The sequence below is a fragment of the Eptatretus burgeri genome, chromosome 8 (genome assembly GCF_056783735.1).
Source record: "Eptatretus burgeri isolate ZD-2024b chromosome 8, Ebu_testis_v1, whole genome shotgun sequence".
Classification (NCBI taxonomy): Eukaryota; Metazoa; Chordata; class Myxini; order Myxiniformes; family Myxinidae; genus Eptatretus; species Eptatretus burgeri.
Window position 1 is genome coordinate 28,512,925 of NC_140968.1, and position 18,962 is coordinate 28,531,886.

The following is an 18,962-nucleotide window of genomic DNA, read 5'->3' on the forward strand; positions in this document are numbered from 1 at the left end:
AAGTGTCTCATATGTGGAAGTAAATTCTTGATTATGGTATGTGAACATGACTAGATGTACAGATTAAATGGTATTTTACAAAAGGATGAGTACTGCTCATTTCACTGCACTTTGAAGACCATAATATTTAAATAAGTACCATACTTTGCTTCAGTAACTATCACCAGTTTCCAAAGTTTCCGGGTCCCGCTAGTACAGAGTCAGTGTCGGTCTTGTCTGTGGTCGACTGCAGAAGCTCAACCACATCTCATATTTATTGAGCCACAGCTGAATAGGGTTATGCGTACGGAGTTGAAATTGGAGGGATTACCAAAGTGGATGAGCATCAGGTTCAGAGCAATCACTGGACAATCATAAATCCAGCTGTTAAAAACAATCATTCAATCATTCTGGGCCTTCTCACAAAAGATCATCAGGTTTATACATTAACATCTTACAAATGAGCCACCACCTCTCTCATCAGAGGCAGAAACAAAAGATCAGTAATTAGTGAACCAGTTATAATATGGAACTATGTAACTCCTATTCAGCCACAGGTGGCGACTTATTTATTATGTACGCAATGGGATTCTGTTTACTTAATGATTTATGATCGGGTTTTTTTATTATCTAAAAGTTTTCCATAAAGTGGAACTCCTGACCTACTTCATATCTTTAGTTATTGGAAGCAATTATTTTGTTCCAAACTTCAGTAATCGCAAAGGATTCTTTGTCCATGTGGTATTAAACCATGGAAACTTGATTACAATGTATACTGTGTGCCAGGGAGGGGGATCAGACCATAATTGCATTCAGATGTTCATGGTTGACAACTGAGATGTAAGAACATTCGAATGATGTGCATAGACATCATTTATCAAGAGGACAATGAATGAATGAGACACGAGGTTACATTTCCACGAGACAAGCGCACACACGACTGTGTAATGCCGGGCATGTCATATGACACATGGATGACTGTTTGTTATCAATATGACATGTTGATATAATTTGTTGTATGAATTGTTCAATAATTTTAAGGTTCGAGGTTTACTCACAGACAGAATGGTAATGTTGAGTTTTGAACCCTGCCTACAACAAAGAAGACACCATTAGGGTCTGGGTCTGTTTTGCTGGGTCTGTTTTGTCCTCAGCTTGACAGGAAGGAAAATCCAACATGACTTGCTGACCTGCACTTGCAAATACCAGAAAGTTTTGTTGAAAGTTTTTTTTTCTGCAATGTTTATCTCTTCAGTATCTTCAGTATACTCTACGTGGCGCAGAATGCAATCCCAGCTCAAACTCCTCCACGTTGTTTTGTTTATTCTGTGAATCATTCAGCTGCAGTTTCCACTGCAGACTGTCAGCCATTTTAGGGAACCCACCAAATCATATTGACTGCACGTGAAAAATCCAGACAAATCCATCTCAAAAGCTGCGCATGGCGATGGTCTTACTGCCTCGGGTCGTTCCCGTTGTTCATTCCTCTACTTTACACATTATCGATTTGTGACATTGATACTCCAGGAAATGCATCCTCAGAGGAAAACTGTGTGTGTGTGTGTGTGTGTGTGTGTGTGTGTGTGTGTGTGTGTGTGTGTGTGTGTGTGTGTGTGTGTGTGTGTGTGTGTGTGTGTGTGTGTGTGTGTGTGTGTGTGTGTGTGTGTGTGTGTGTGTGTGTGTGTGTGTGTGTGTGTGTTATACACAGACCTGTACTTAGTGACAATGATCTCTCATTGAAAATCAAGGAAGTGGCAAGCCTGGTGTTCGCTTAATGATTAAGGCGGCTGGCTTAAGATCGTACGGTCGAGAGTTCGAGTCGTGTCATTGAATTAACACCAGGTGGGTTGACACAGCCTGTCATCTTTCCGATGTCGGAAAAATTGCTTTCAGCTTACTGGTAACAGGGGGAACTGCATCAGCGACACAGCCACGCCCCCAGAAAATGATGCAGCCAAGCAGTCACACAGCCACTGACTGCATGTGAATAAATAAAATAAGGGAGTGGCAGTGCCTGGTGTGCTTCTGTAAGGAGTTGAGATAGAAGCGAACGAGAGATACTGTACCTCCCAGAATATTGAGGCTTTTCAGAACAAAAGCCTTCATAGCATCATTGGCACCGCCACCTTGTTAGCTCCAACCCGAACAGCAAATGGGGCATCCCAATAGTATTGGATGGAAGAGTCACGAGAGGACACCATTGCAATGAGGAGACTTCATTGATTAGGTCCTCCTGCCCATCAGATGGAATATGATTCTATTCCAAAGAAGCTCTTCTTTGGATACGTGCCAAAGCATCGCCTGACACTTAGTCCGAGATCTGAAGAGGTTCAATAATCATGCTGCTGTTGCCGCCAGGCAAGAAGGGAGAACAACTGCTAATGTGCCAGAAGTCGTTCAGAAGATAGCATGACATTGTCAGACACAAGTATCAGACAATTCACACATGAGATAAGATTATGAAGAAGAACCACTCCTTTCACATCTTCAGATGCATAGAGCTGCCAAGGCAGTCTCATTGACTGAAAAGTACACCTGGATGAGTTTCCACTCTGACGCAGGTGACCCGAATGGCTTATTACCCCAGTAATCTGGAACTCGTTTTGCCAACCACGGAAGGATGATGGGCTGAGTCACCCCACCTGGTGTTATTTCAACAGAATGACAAGGAATCAAACTCAAGACCCTATAGGATCTTAAGCCAGCCACCTTAACCGTTAAGCTAACACCAAGCTTCAAGAGGTGAGATGCATCCTCCAAAATAAACCTACCACATAGCTCTGTCTGCAACAATGTGGCAGAACAGTATAATTCCTCAGAATGGCCTTTCTAGGTATAGGTGTGTGTGTGTGTGTGTGTGTGTGTGTGTGTGTGTGTGTGTGTGTGTGTGTGTGTGTGTGTGTGTGTGTGTGTGTGTGTGTGTGTGTGTACGCAAGTGGTTTTAACTAGACAGGAGTGGTGTACCATGTACGAGGGAGGCCTGCAGATAACCGAAACAATTAGCACAAGCCCAGGTCATCTACAACGAATGTGGAAGAGAATGTGATAGAAAGAGGCCACAAGTGTACAGCAGACTCGGAGAAACCTGTCAAAGAGCAGCAAATTATTAGCCCAAAGAGCCTTTTTTGAATTTAGATTGTTCCTGGTTGCTCCCAGAACTGTTTTGTTTACCCGAGACAGGTTAATGTGTGGCAGGCATTTCCTGTTGGTCAGGATGTATGCAACAAAAGCTGATGTGGTATGCAGTACTTGCTTCCCGGTACACACAACAGTGATGGTGTCTGACCTTGACATACACACTACATGGCCAAAAGTAAGTGGACACCTGCTCGTCCAACTCCCATTCCAAAATTATGGGCATTAATATGGAGTTGGTCCCCCCCCCCTTGCTGCTATAACAGCCTCCACTCTTCTGGGAAGGCTTTCCAGTAGATGTTGGAATGTTGCTGCGGAGATTTGCTTCCATTCAGCCATAAGAGCATCAGTGAGGTCGGGTACTGATGTGGGGCGATTAGGTCTGGCTCGCAGTCGGCATTCCAATTCATCCCAAAGGTGTTGTATGGGTTGAGGTCAGGGCTGTGTGCAGGTCAGTCAAGTTCTTCCACACCGATCTCGACAAACCATTTCTGTATGGACCTCGCTTTGTGCATGGGGGCATTATCATGCTGAAACAGGAAAGGGCCTTCCCTAAACTGTTGCCACAAAGTTGGAAGCACAGAATCATCGAGAATGGCATTGCATGTTGTAGCATTAAGATTTCCCTTCACTGGCACTAAAGGGTCCAGCCAGAACCATGAAAAACAGCCCCAGGCCATTATTCCTCCCCCACCAAACTTTACAGTTGCACTTTGCATCCGGGCAGGATGTTCTCCTGGCATCCCCTAAACCCAGATTCGTCCGTTGGACTGCCAGATGGTGAAGCGCGATTCATCATTCCCGAGAACGCATTTCCACTGATCCAGAGTCCAATGGCGGTGAGCTTTACACCACTCCAGCCGACGCTTGGCATTGTGCATAGTGATCTTAGGCTTGTGTGCGACTGTTCAGCCATGGAAACCCATTTCATGAAGCTCTTGACAAGCAGTGCTTGTGCTGACGTTGCTTCCAGAGTCACTTTGGAACTCGGTAGTGAGTGTTGCAACCAACGACAGATAATTTTTCCACGCGATTGCGCTTCAGCACCCTGCGGTCCCATTCTGTGAGCTTGTGTGGCCTACTACTTCACGGCTGACCAATTGGTGCTCCAACATGTTTCCACATCAAAATAACAGCACTTACAGTTTGACCATATTCCACTTATACTTAGAGCTAATGAATGGGTTGACCAGGGCAGCTCCAGCAGCGCAGAAATTTGACAAATTGATCTGTTGGAAAGGTGGCATCCTATGACGTTGCCATGTTGAAAGTCACTGAGCTCTTCAGTATGGGACATTATGCTGCCAAAGTTTGTCTATGGAGATTGCATGGCTGTGTGCTTGATTTTATACACCTGTCAGCAATGGGTGTGGCTGAAATAGCTAAATCCACCAATTAGAAGGGGTGTCCACATACTATTGGCCATGTGGTGTATCTACACTAAAAAAAGGCAATGTGTGTGTGTCTCCTCCATAACTCCAAAACCATAAAACCTAACATCCTGAAACTTTGCAAGCATACTAAGAAAACTCCAAGGAAGTGTAAGAGTGAAAATTGGGTGTTTGGGTGAAGTGAAAACACACCTTTTGAAGATAATTAATGGCCATATTTAATTATATCCTTCATCAGGTGATCCTCGGCCACCTCGCTCGCTGGTGTCTTCTGGCGTTTCCTGGGTAACATCGCTGAAGCCTGAAGCTGCCATGTTTTTGGCCTGCTCAACCATGTCTTGACTTGGAACAGGCCACAACTATTTCTTCACGATGAAGTGTTTTTTCCACTCTCCTCACTCATTATCGAATGCCTGTTCATCACAGCTACGAATCGCTGGGTACATCGCAATGCTTATAAATGCCCGGAGACATCAGCATTCGTTGCTATATTTAATTTCCGCACATGCAATCACCACAAATATCCCTTAAACTAGGAAGAATTACAAAATTTAAGCTCCGGAATCAAACTGACAAGCAGTTCCGACTTCTAGAAAATTGTTCATTTGTCCAATTCGGCCATATTTGATATTTCTGGCATCTCTGGGAGGTGTATGTTTAATGTTTTGCTAATCGCGTGCCAAACGAGCCATTTCTTATCAACCCTTTTCTTTGAGTGCTTAAGCCACTTGGTGAGCGCTCTCCAAGCTGCTTGGTTGTCCGTTAAGGTAAAAGTACCCATGCTCTCAATGGAACATCGATTAGACAGACGGACGTTTCCGCCTGTGTTTGGCCCTGCGGTGCCGATCGGTGGTTGCCTCGGGAGGTGTTTCATCTGCTGAAAATGTGTAATTATATTTTTAGACCTTTTAGTTTAACCTTTTTGTGCAATTTTTTTTCATAATCCACCCCTCCCTCACTTTGACATCAATACTGTACATATCAAACAAAAAGGTCCATCCGACCAGGTGCTTGCCATGATCTGGCTGTAAAGGCACAGAGCATGGATCGACATTTTGTGTTCTGTGCCTTGATATATTTTTGAAGTGAATTTTGTTAATTTCCCACTTTGAATCCCTCTTTAAAATAACTCTGTTTAAAGGAAATTTTTGTGTTTGTCGTTTTTAGCTCGCCTGTTCGAAGAACAGAGAGCTATAGCGATACCCCCGGAGTGAGAGTGAGCGTGAGCGTGAAAATGTTAAAGTTTTTGGTGCAAGTTACTTAGAAGCTTGCCATTCATTTAATATGTGTACTAGGGTGCTGATATTTGGCATGGTGGTTCCTTTGGGGTATACTATTGGTGTAGTGAAGTTGAAATAAAAAAATAATTTCCAAATTTTAAAATTTTTGACCTGTTTTGAACTTCACTATTTTGTAGCACATCAACATTAAAGTTTTTGGTGCAAGTTAATTGGAAGCTTACCATTCATTTAATATGTGTACAAGGATGCTGATATTTGGCATGGAGGTTCCTTGGGATATATTATTGATGTAGTGAAGTTGAAATAAAAAAAATTAAATTTTTTTTAATTTTTGACCTGTTTTGAACTTAAGTTTTTTGTAGCACATCAACGTTGAAGTTTTTTCCTTTCTAATGTTTTCATCTACCACACTATTTTTTACTGATTACAATACACAAATACATATATTGCTTTTAAATTATTTGGATCAGACTTCACTGCAATGCTTTATAAAAAATATTATTAGACTAGTCTTTTAAAAACGATAAATGTATAAACAGGCGAGCATTGGGGTGGCTTTGACACCAACTCTCTGGTTATGTATTTTATGCGTGTGTACATTTTCACTTGTGTAGGTATATAATCTGTATCACCACAACGGAACTTAGGGTGTGTGTGTGTGTGTGTGTGTGTGTGTGTGTGTGTGTGTGTGTGTGTGTGTGTGTGTGTGTGTGTGTGTGTGTGTGTGTGTGTGTGTGTGTGTGTGTGTGTGTGTGTGTGTGTGTGTGTGTGTGTGTGTGTGTGTGTGTGTGTGTGTGTGTGTGTGACCTGACATCCATGAAGAGCTGACAGGTTGGCCTCTAAGCTGCCTAACCTGGGTTAGAATCCCGACCCAGCTATAATCCGTCATCACCGTGTTTCATAGGCAGGGCGATTCATCAATGTGTGTGCCATCCCTTGGATGGACGTTAAAATGGGCGTCCCATCTGCCAGCATTCATTGGTGGACGATAACGATCCCATGGTGTCATTTCTGGAGTCGGCGAGTCATCACCGTCACCCTGAATAAATTATAAATTCTTGCCATAACCAGCAGAGGGCACTGCATTAGCAGCACAGCCACACACTCAGTCAATGCTGTGACCCCACGGCCTTGTGCTACATACAAACAAAGAAGTCCTCCATTAAAGTGAACATTGTGATGATTAAATGAAGAATCGATTCAGAGAGAGCTGTTTTTGCATTGATGAAGGGCTAATGTTCAAAACGTCAAGCATATCATTAATCCCCAAGCTGGTAAATTTACTTGCGACAACTTGAAGCTGATAAACTCCATCGTATATCTTGTCCACCAATGAAACCAACACCACAACCTTCAGAAACTAGAATGTCCTTGCCTATTGGTTAGTCTGTTTTGTCATTCCCATCTGAGCACTCACCTCAACATGACAGAATCTCCATTGGCAACCATTTCTGGCAAAAACTGGAGGTTATAAAGCCTTGCTTTGGTCAAACAACTGAATCCTACAATAGTTATAAAGACTAGGATTTCAATCAATCATAAATAATATTGCAGTGTGTCTTCTTCCAATATATTAATCACAGATCTTCATTACTTTAACATCTGAAATAATCATTCCATCCAGATTTATGGAAGATCATGTCATCATGCTGTGATCACGGATAATTACGTACGACTTCGTCATCATGGATAATAACAGAAACACATCATCATGCTGTGATCATGGATAATGGAATATGACTAGGTCATCAAGGATGACAACAGAAACAAATCATGCTGTGATCATGGATAATGGCATATGACAAGGTCATCATGGATGATAACAAACATGCCATGCATGATATGAATGATGTGGCGAACACACCGTGATCACATCCATCCTTTCATCACATCCATAGTACATCTTCAATCCTTCATGGGTGCTAATGCTGTTATCCCACATCAAAAAGATGCATGAGCTCATCTTTAGAAGTTATCCATGGGGGCACCGAAGAGGTTAACCTTTAACGTAATCGACTCAAATTCATTGGTTGCTCAGACTTAATTTGTCTCCCGTTCTGAACTTGAAACCTCATGATGGTAGGAATACATTCCCTGACAGGCCACTTCAGAAATACCATGTGGAATCGCCCTTTGTTATGCACAAGAGCTATAGCTGTTATTAAACGGCTCTTTCTGATATTACTTTCAGATTTTTAATATCGAGCCACTTTCATTACTCATGGAGTCGTGATACTTGCTATAGCCGACCCACTTCCCATCGACAAACTCTGTCTTTGTGAATTAAAGATGGAAATGCATATATTTGAATGAAATAACATTATATATATATATATATATATATATATATATATATATATATAATTATATATGAAATATTAATTATATATGAAACGCAATGCGTTTCATCATACATGTATTTCATTTTGCAATAATCATATTGATTATTATTATCATGGTGTTATATATATATATATATATATATATATATATATATATATATATATATATATATATATATATATATATATATATATATATATATATATATATATATATATATATATTGTTTACTTTTAATAAAAAGCACGACAGGAATTTGGGCTCTTTCACGACATTTATTCGAGTATGGCATTTTTTTCATGCAGTCAATCGAGCTTCTGATTTTATATCATTCAATGTCAAAGCAAGGAAGGTGATTTCACAAGAGAATTCACAAATATAATAACATGGGAAGGAGCAAATTCCACAACATGGAATTTGAGATCACGTGATATCAAATCAGATTGCTGGCCAAGACTCGAATAGCGAATTTCATCGAATCTTGAATTTGTCGATGTTTGTGGTATGCCGTGGGGAGAAGCACTTCGATACGAGTTGTATGTGGAGGGGAGAGGTATTTCGTAACGGGTACTATGTGGAAGGGAAAGGTACTTGGATACGGGTACTACAGGGAGGTGTGAGGAACTTAGATATGGGAAGGAAAAGGAAGCAAGTGATACTTGACTGTTTCAATATGACAGAAGAGTGACACACCATGTTGCATTTCCCATGGAATAGACAGACACACAATGTATGCCACTTTTGAGGGTAATTGTGCCCCAGAGCTATGGTGACCCTGCATGGACCGGAAGGATGTGGCTAACATGTGGTGCGGGTGTGTTGTTTCCCCAGTGGGAGGAAGCTTGGTAAGCAGTCAGGATATCTCAACAAAAATTATTTTGGAACCCCCCCCCTAAAGGGCTTAAAAGACTCCACAGGAAGAGAAAACCACAATCGTAAGGATGCACATTAAGGAGCTTATGGTCTCCCACGCCTACCCACCCCCCCCCCCCCTTTACTATAACTCCTCAACAGGCGATGTCTAAATAGTCAGATTTATATCACCAGCTGTGGCCTCAGTTATTAAATAAGATTGTAATATCAATTCTAAGTCAAATTCTTCGCAATGCGTTTCATCATACATGTATTTCATTTTGCAATAATCATATTGATTATTATTATCATGGTGTTATTATCGACAAACAATCCATATCTAGTTACCCTGAATTTCTTAATGGATGTTCAGTCGAGGTACCAGCTGCGAATGGAGGACGCGCTTACAACTGTTATCCTGATTATCCTCTTCCTCCGCCATGTGCTAAGCTTGGAGCAGGTTGAGGATGAGAGGGGGGAAGGGGAGGGGGGGCAGCTGTTTGTTGGTGTTTTTAAATCGGTCCATGCAGAGCTTGAGGATTAGTCAGTAAACTCAGGGGGTTCTGAGAAAATATGGTAGTCAATGTTATTTAATCAGAATATTTACGACGCAGGAGGTCACTCGACAGGTCGTGTAATTAAAATGACGCAAAGCCATGTTATGCACATCAAGAGCTAAAAAAAATAATTAATTAACACACACACACACACACACACACACACACACACACACACACACACACACACACACACACACACACACACACACACACACACACACACACACACACACACACACACGTCATATTTGCATACCTCTGTGTCCCTATGCTCAGTTTCAGAATATTGTGTTCCAATCAGAGTTATATGAGCTCGAATGGGAAATGATAATAATCAGCTGTTGCAGAGTGGCGATGTCCTCCATTAGGACAACTGTCCTCACCTTCCCCAAATCAACTCAGCATCATGTCGAAGACGACAGGCAACACCAACCACGATCATGAACCTGGCACACAATCAATAACCTCAAATTGGGAGAGAACTGTGATGGATTGTTGGATGGAACAGATATGACTTTTTCATCAGATCAATTACCTCCATGATATGACAAGATGAAGATATTTTGAATGACCTCGTTGGGTGGTCAGGCACCAGCACAATTTGTTGATCCTCGCATTCTGTTTAACACTACGGAAGATCAACCGCACATGAGCCTTTCAATAGCGTGGTCATTGCATGGCATCACGTGCAGTAGTGCAAAATGGTATCATGTTATCTTGAATTGCACACCTTCCATGAAAAACACACCATCGAAGTCTGGTGGAAAGGTCTGTGGGATGTGTAAGGGTTTCATGATTGTCTTGTTGTCTTCATTGTCTTGTCTGCCAGGTACATGATTGGTGTTGGTGTTGCTGTGTTTGCGAGCGGAGGTTTTTATTATTTCCTATGGCTGCTGGTTGCATCATTTCAGAGAGCACAGCTGTGCCACCAATGCAGTGCCCCCCCCCCCCCCCATTTCCGGTAAGCTTGCACGAGATTCCAGAGATCTATCAATATACCGGTATACCACAAAAAAATCGACATTAAAAAAATGTACATCGCTAGCAAAACAAAGATGGTGTTTACAATCTTTAAATACCATACACGATTTAAAAACCTTTGAAGCACTCGGCATCTCGGCTAAACATGGAACAGGAACAGTGAAACGTATTGTTGTGAATTTGGAAGCTTACTGCACACAACAGCCAGGTCCTGTAGATCAGCTATGTCGGTAAGTATGTGTTTCTAGTTAGGGTCCCGTCCTATGTTTAATGGGTGATTAATTGTACGTGCGCTGCGAGTTATTTTGATATTTAGGATTTAAATTACCAACAACAACAACGACACCTGCCCTCGCTTCCTTCCACCATCATCGACTGGCACCACTGCACGCGTGCGTGTCAGCACATACATGAGCGGATTCCAGTGTGCTAGGCGGGGTTTCTCTGGACATTGGTGTGGTGGCTTCGCCCCAAATATGGGCACAAGCGTTACGCTCTGGCTTCGTCCCAAATATGGGCATAAAGCGTTCGCTCTGTCCAATGAGGGAGTGCGAGCGTGGGATAAGAGAAGCGTGCGTGGACCAAACGAGAGAGAGAAGAGAGTTGAGTAGTTGTCTTCTGGTCTTCAGACGTCTGGTGGTTTTCTGAGGCCAGTCGTTGCCTTCCTGGGGTCCCGCCAACAGAGAGTCTTCTCTTGTGGCCTGTGTGCCTGTGAGCCTGTCCCGCGAGGATCGCCTGCCTGGGCTTGGAGCGGCATTGTGTGGTGGGTTCGAGTCCTGCCACACCGGATTGTCGAAGACTGCACGAGGCGGAAAGGTCCAAGAATAGGCTCTGACCTTCAGCTCGCCTTTCCTCGAGCAGGAGGCCTCCAATAAAGACCTGACTGGTCCGTTTCTTTTTGGGTGTACGTGTGTGTGTGTGTGTGTGTGTGTGTGTGTGTGTGTGTGTGTGTGTGTGTGTGTGTGTGTGTGTGTGTGTGTGTGTGTGTGTGTGTGTGTGTGTGTGTGTGTGTGGCACCAGTCTATTAAGTAAAACTGCATAAGTGCTTGTACATAAATTGCTATTCATTCATTATTCGGTTAACTCTGCATTTTTGCGTGCTCCCCTGCCCCATTATAAATAAATATCCCTTTTGTTAAATGTTCCAGCTCGTTTCTGTGTTTCTTTCATTGGCTTGGCACGGTGTGCGTTGAGGAATAGTGAGGCCGTAAATTGTTCATTTGGTCCGACGGGGCTTGGTAATCTCCGCTCGGGTTACACACGGTTCGGGCTCAGTAACAACTCGTTCCGCTCGAGGTCCGTCGATGGTGTGAATTCCCCGGTAGCTTTGTCCGCGTGGGTAATTAGGTATATTGAAGTTTGGCAATTGACCCTACCCCACGCGGTCAAATTATTGGCCATTCATGGTCCAGTAAGGGACCCGTGCCTTTCGGACTTATCCAAAAGGCACGACCTCAATTCCGGTGTGTTCGGTGGAGTTGACTCTACTGCTCCCTCTAGCGGTCATGCTCGCCACCGATACCCGGCCCCGTAACAGTATGACGTCAAGATGTACCAGGAAGTATGTACAGCATGTTTTAACTTTGAAACCTCAGCATCTGAGCTCATCAGCTCCGTACAAGCAACCGCGATTTCTTTGCCCTCGTGGCTGATTTTAAAGCAATTGCCAATTAGTTATTCATTTAAATCGTGTGTGCTTTGGAAACCCTGTGCCAAGTCGGTGATCCGCGATGGCGATACCGGTATGGAAGTGCTGCACTATAACAGTATTCTTGTGTGACGGCGCAGGGTGATGAGATAAATGGATCAGAGCAGAGTCACCATTCCAATTCCGAGTCTTTTTTCACTGGAATGATAATCAAAGATACAAAACATGAGATGTCAGCTTGGCGCATTCAAACACAACGTTTGCGGCAATGACGTAAGAGCGACGGTGTTATTCACTTTTATTGTTAAATTAATCGTGCACAGAATGCTTGCATTAATCCTGATATCATGACAAATAGCATCACGAACCAAACAAAGTAATCAATCACGGTGTCCCTGTACAATCATTGTCCCCAGAACACATTTAGTACGATGGACTGACACATGGTTTGACTAAATGCTCCCATTGTATTATCTCGGCCCCAAAGCTGAACCCCCAAAAACAACGCAATAATGCACGATGCGACTTCACTTACAACATCGATAATAAACTCAACAACGTGGTGCATCAACAGTTACTATTTTCAGAGAAATCTATCCATACCTGGATTAATAATCAAACATGTAAGACATGAGATGCCGGCTTGACGCATTCCAGCACAACATTCACGACAAGCAGAAGTGCTGTGAGAGTGATGGTATTGTTAACAGCAGGTGGTCAGGGGCTGCATATCCACTTTTTATTGTTGGTTCGCGGGTGCCAGCAGTGACCACTATTTTCGTTGTGTCTGTGTGTCTGTTTGTCTGTTTGTGACTCTCTCCAGAGCGTAGCTCCATGACGTTTGATGCGATCTTGATGGAACTTGGACACAAGCTAGATATCATGGTCTGGTTGTGTATTTTTGTATGAGGGGCGTCCCACGCCCCTTGTGGGTGGAACCACGCCCACTTGAACTTTTTGTTTTATTTTTTCTCGATTTTTTTTCTCGCAATTTCATTTCCTAGAAGCTGTGCATAATGTCCATAAGTACAACATATAAAAAAATCTGATTTGATTTGGTCAATTTTGATGGAAGAGATAGGTTTTTATGGTAGGGCTTCCTCAATAATCCCTGCGAACCATCGAGAGACTGAACACATGTATCTCATCAACAGATGCCCATGCAGTAGATGTTAGATATCACAAATCTTGTTGGACAAAACATGTATTCCATGCCACGCGAGATCAAAGTGACACAAAGAGTTCATCAAAAGTCCATTCGCTACAAAATGCATGTCTGATTGAGCTGATCAACCTTGTTGATGTGCAAACTCAAAACCAAGCCTACCTCTCAATTAATGACATTGAAACCGCATACACGAGAATGCTTGGACCAGACGGTATCGAAAACCATTTCCCGGCATTCACCAGATGATGGCTGAAGGAGATCTTTACTGAACTGCCAAGTGTGAAGTCTGTCCTGCAGAAGAACAGAAGAAAGCCAGCAGTCTTGTACTCTCCTGATGCATGGGAGGAAGACATGATGCATTCTGTTATTACAAGTGATGACAATGATATGGACAACATGAAGACCATCTTTAAAGCAGCACAGATAATACACAAGAGCATTGCTGATTTCAAGAAGGAAAAACCAGCGAATGTCATCCCAGTTTCTAGCAACACCAATGATGTTCCCAGTGAACTGTACACTATGATCCGCTGGATCACAGTGGGTCCTTTGGATGAGCTGGAAACTGAAACAAGGACCAGTGTCGTCGACAGAATGGCACTCACAGTGAGCCAAAACATCCTCTATGGATTCAGGTCCAACAGACAGGTGAAGTACAATTCAAGCAGAGAATCAGCAACATGCAAGAGAAAACCCTCAAGTTCTGGGGCTGGCCCTGACTGTGCATCATGACACACGAAACAAAACGTTGATGGGTCTTCTCAATACACAGGGCTATTGTGTCTCACATGGCCGCACCCTGCTTTTGGAAACTGCTCTTGCCAATGCTGTGGTAGAAAACACCAAACAGTTTCGAGACCTGTACGTACCGCCCTTCCTGAAGAAGGGAACATTTGTCTTCTTTGCTACAGACAACACAGATTTTGCTGAAGACACTGCTGACGGCAAAGGCACCACTCGTGGAACAATTGTGGCAGTATACCAGAAAGCCGATGCTCCTGAAGAACCAGTTGCCCCACCTCTGACCATTGGTGATGCAAAAAGTCTGTCAGTCATGCCATACCATGTACAGATGATGCGCTGTGACAAGCACAAACCCCAACCAAACAAAAGGACCAGACAGTTTGCAGTCAACAAGGCTGGCATCTCTGGAAACTATCAGCTGACTCACCAAGGATGGGCAATTGCTTATGCAGTATTCAGTCTGAAGACGGGAGAGGACTTCAGCACAATTCCATGTTGGGCAGGCTACAACTCACTGCTGTCCGCAAGTCAGCCTGTCACTCAGATTGGATCTCTACCACTGCTTCCAGAGGTGGCACATGAATGGCCAACCCTTCTCACCGTGATTATGCAGACAAGTGAGCTGAGGCACCTGGCAGTTGGTGAATAACATCCTACTGTCATCTCATTTGACATGGCCCTCTATGAGAAGGTTGTGCAGTTGTTGGATACCAGGCCTGACTTGAAGCGCACGGTTGTCCCCAGACTTGGTGAACTACGTGCCGTCATAGCTTCTCTGAGAGCTCTTGGAGCCTCCATAGAGAATTCAGGCATAGATGATGCCGGGATAGAAGCTGACGTCTATGGTGCAGCAACAACGAGGCAGATCCTCAAGTGCACACACTGCAAGCATTCTCTCCGGGCCCATATCTACCCATATGTTGCTCTGTATGAACTGGTACTGGAGGAATTCTTCAGAGAGAACCCACAGCTGAAAGACGTTTGCTGGCAGGCAACAGAACAAGTCGAAGCCACCTGCTCTGAGGAGGACAAATCTGCCAAGGCTGAATCTGCCAAGCAAGCAAACGCTATCCTCCTCAAAGCCTGAGTCACTGCTGAGGTGATGAAAGCATTCATTCAAAGCACAGAAAGCCCAAAACGCCATGTTCAGGTCCATCATGAACTACCTGCACCGAGTGGAGACAGTCCTGTTCTTTGTGGCTGCATCTCGCAGTGCTGATCTGGCACTCCATTTGCAAGCTGCAGAAACACTCGGCAAGCTGTTCTTTGCTTTTGACCAGATCAAATACAAGCGACTCTGGCCCGGATACATTGCTGATATGCATGATCTCAGAACCAATCATCCTGAGACCTGGAAGGAACTCGAAGCAGGTAATCTGTCAGTCAGTCACCAGAAATAACATTCCATTTGTGTCCATAGGTGCAGACCAAGCATGCGAACATCTCAACAAGCAGATGAAGGTCCATTATGGACTGATTGGAATCTCCAACAATGCCAACGCTAGACAGAGATTCTTCATGGTTACACCTGAAATGTCATGCCTGTCCAGAGAGTTCAAGAGTCACTTTCGCATTAGAACAGTTGGCAAGAACATAGAGCATCCTGGAATAGGATCTAGTGCCATCAGAAGAGATCATGAGGCAATTGACAAAATTAAGGCTGTCATACTGAGTCATGGCAACCCAGTTACCGCTGAGGGTGACAAGTTGTACAACATGATCACACATGCCTATGTCCCACAGGAGTATGTCCCACAGATCTTGAACATCAATGACACTGGGCAGAAACTGTACGAAGACTACGCGTCAGAGAGAATCAATGGAGAAATCAGCCTCTGGGTACCAGTCAAGAAGGAAAGCAACAAAATGTTCATGTCTGGCAACAAGAAGTCCACTGTGAAAATCCGAGACAAAACTGTAGATCTCAAGGAGACCAAAGGTCTGTATGGCAGACTGCTGGTACTTGCCCGGTGTAACAGACAGATTTACCAGAAACAGGCTGTTGGCAAATATGAGTTCACACAGACACCAAGAGCACTCTTTGCCCCCAATGGGGATATACTGCCATGCATTGACAAGTCAAAGTTGATCCACCTCCGAGAAAAGGTGGCAAAGGAAGACACAGCAGATCAGGATCAACCACAAGCTGCAGGTGAAGCTCCAATGATCACTGAAACTCTGGGCTCCAGTCAAGATGGTCATCCTCGTCACAAAATTGCACTAGTGGATGGAATGGTTGTTGTCCGAAAGCTGATAAAGAAGCCAGCAACAGTAGTCACGGTCAAAAATTTGAGTGAATGGTTCTACGGCAGACTGATGTCTCTAACCAGAGACTACGATGAGGTGATTCTGGTGTTTGATACCTACAGGGCGGATTCATTGAAGCACATCACAAGGGAGAAAAGAAGACAAGGAAAGGATCCAATCCAACACCAAATCAGAGACGACACAAACATCAAGAACATTCCAATGAGCCACTTACTTTCTCATGGCCAAACAAAGGTTGATCTGATGGAGTATCTGGCATCAAAGACGGTTGAATACAGCAAAGAATCCCCCAAGCTTGTCATTGCTTCTACTGCAGGACACAACGAGAGCAACAGTCAATTGGACTTTGAAGGCAACAACCATGAAGAAGAAGACACCTTGTTGATCCACCATGCAGTTCTGACTTCACGTCGCAACCCATCCGATGCACAGCTCATGTTCTTCTCCCGAGACACAGATATACTGGTGCTGGTTGTAGCAAGTTATGAAATCTTGCTGAAAAATACTTGTGTTTCAATGGCATCTGGGATTTTAGAAGTGAAACCAATATGGAAAGCTCTGGGTGCAGATCGAGCAAAGGCTTTGCCGGCATTTCATGCATTTACAGGAGCAGACAACACTGGGTAGTTTTCTAGAATAGGCAAAGCTACCTGGCTGAACATCCACCTAAAAGCAGATGATCATGTTGTCAAGGCTCTGCAAATGCTGTCTCAAACCAGTGAAGTGACAGAGGATCTGCTATCTACTTTGGCTGAGTTTGTAAGCACTGTATACTTACCTAAGGGGATCCAAATCGACAACATCCCTGAACTGAGATGGTATCTTTTCTGCAAGCACATGGCAGAAAGTGACAAGCTTCCACCCACACTTGGTGCTCTCAAGCAGCATGTCCTATGAGTCCACATCCAGGCCAGAGTGTAGGGTCAGGCAGACATCGTCCAGCAGGAGTTCCTTGACCCACTACAGAATGGCTACTACAAGGACGAGGATGACCAGCTGAAACCAATGACAACTGAGTCCCTCCCAGCACCAGAGGCCATCATTAAGATGGTCAGATGTCAATGCAAAGCAGACTGTTCTTCACACAGATGTTCGTGCAATTCAGTGGAGCTATTCTGCACGGAGCTATGTCAGTGTAGCACTGACTGCCAGAATGATGAAGACTTTCGGGATATCACATTTGTTAGTGACAGTGATGATGATAGTGAGGACGATGGAGATGTGAAGACAGACATGACAGTTTGCTTGTGTGGAAACTTTGGGTGTCAAATTCCGAATATCTTTTTTCTTTTTCTGTTCTGTTCAGCTTTGCATATTAAAATGCAAGACAGACACTCATACGTGTGTCATTGACATTTGTAATTATCACCATTGGATTGCTTGCCCCCAAAAATGTAGATTTGGCCACTGAAATCTTGTTTCTAAGTCATCTTGGAGACGAGATATTGAGAAACTAGTGTTTGAGGGTTGCCAGTATGGCCGCCATAATGACATCGGAGAAAATGGAATCAAATATTTTCTGATTTGTTAGGCGATAAGGTTTTCAAAAATATATAGTTTTCATAATCTCCCAAAAATTATAACGAAATTACATTAGGAACCTGACTAAAAATGAATATTGTGTTTTCTTTGCGTTCCTTTATTTTTGGTTTTCATGCCAAGCCTAACAAGGAAAATATCCTTTTTAGATTTCTCCTAGCAACTGCCAAACTCGCAATATATCTCTCAAGGAGAGAAAAGTTAAATGGAAAACCCATCGGGCAATGCGACGTAATGTTTTTCTTTAATGCTCTTGTGTCAGCGAGAATAAAACTTGAATTTTCTTTCTCTCATGAAGCTAAAATGCTTGATGAGTTCACCAATACTTGGTGTCACGAAGTAATTTGTGAGGTTCATGAGCACCAACTTAGAATAATTTTGTAGTGTGCAATGGATTAATGTACAAAGTTAATATTCTCTTCTTTCTTTCTTTTCTTTTCTCTCTCTCTCTCCTCCTCCTCATCCTCCTTTTCTTTCCTATTAAATTGTATTTTAGTCATTTTCTGAAGCTTCCTTTGTTTTTAATTGCTTTTATGTCCCAATGGTTGATGTAACTATATAATTTTTTTTGTATTTTGTGATAATGAAAGGACTTCAAAAGTCAAAGTCTCTCTCCCCTCTCTCACATCTCTCCCTCCACTTAATATTCCCATCAGCGAAGCAAAGGGTTGTATTTGTGAATAAATAATAGATACATAGATCCGTTCATGAAAACCTCGAATGTTCGTTTATTGTGATTAAATACGTTTTCTACTTTATGAAGAGTAAGATGTGGCAAAATGTCCTTGGCAAAGGGGTAGGGGACACCTTACCCACCTTAGTGTAGTTTATGTCCCCTTTAGTCATCACAGACAAAAGTTCTCTTCGCACAATGTCACATCCAGAAGGGAGCTCCTCCGTTAAGTGGGGCTGTAAAACCAAGGATACATTACCCAGTTATTGTTTCACCAGGTTTGTAGTCCCCTGGAGGGCGGTTTACTCTTGTCTACATGGCTGCTGTTGGACATGTTTTGTGGATGGATAGCCATTAACGATCTCTGCTCCAAATCACAGTTACCTTGCTACCTTGAACCCGCTCCCCCCCCAACCCCCACCCACCAATCCTCCCCATCC

General features: G+C 43.3%; 1 long non-coding RNA gene and 1 pseudogene across 1 annotated transcript; one reads left to right on the top strand and one right to left on the bottom strand.

The window, feature by feature from the left end:
- Positions 1-11,397: 11,397 nt before the first annotated feature.
- LOC147021404 (uncharacterized) lies at positions 11,398-18,760 on the bottom strand. The gene is made up of 2 exons (XR_015061364.1): positions 18,666-18,760; positions 11,398-12,328 (listed from the first exon to the last, which is right to left on the bottom strand). It is a non-coding gene; the product is annotated as an uncharacterized LOC147021404 (long non-coding RNA).
- On the top strand, positions 12,399-14,691 carry LOC147021405 (uncharacterized; annotated as a pseudogene).
- Positions 18,761-18,962: the final 202 nt, after the last annotated feature.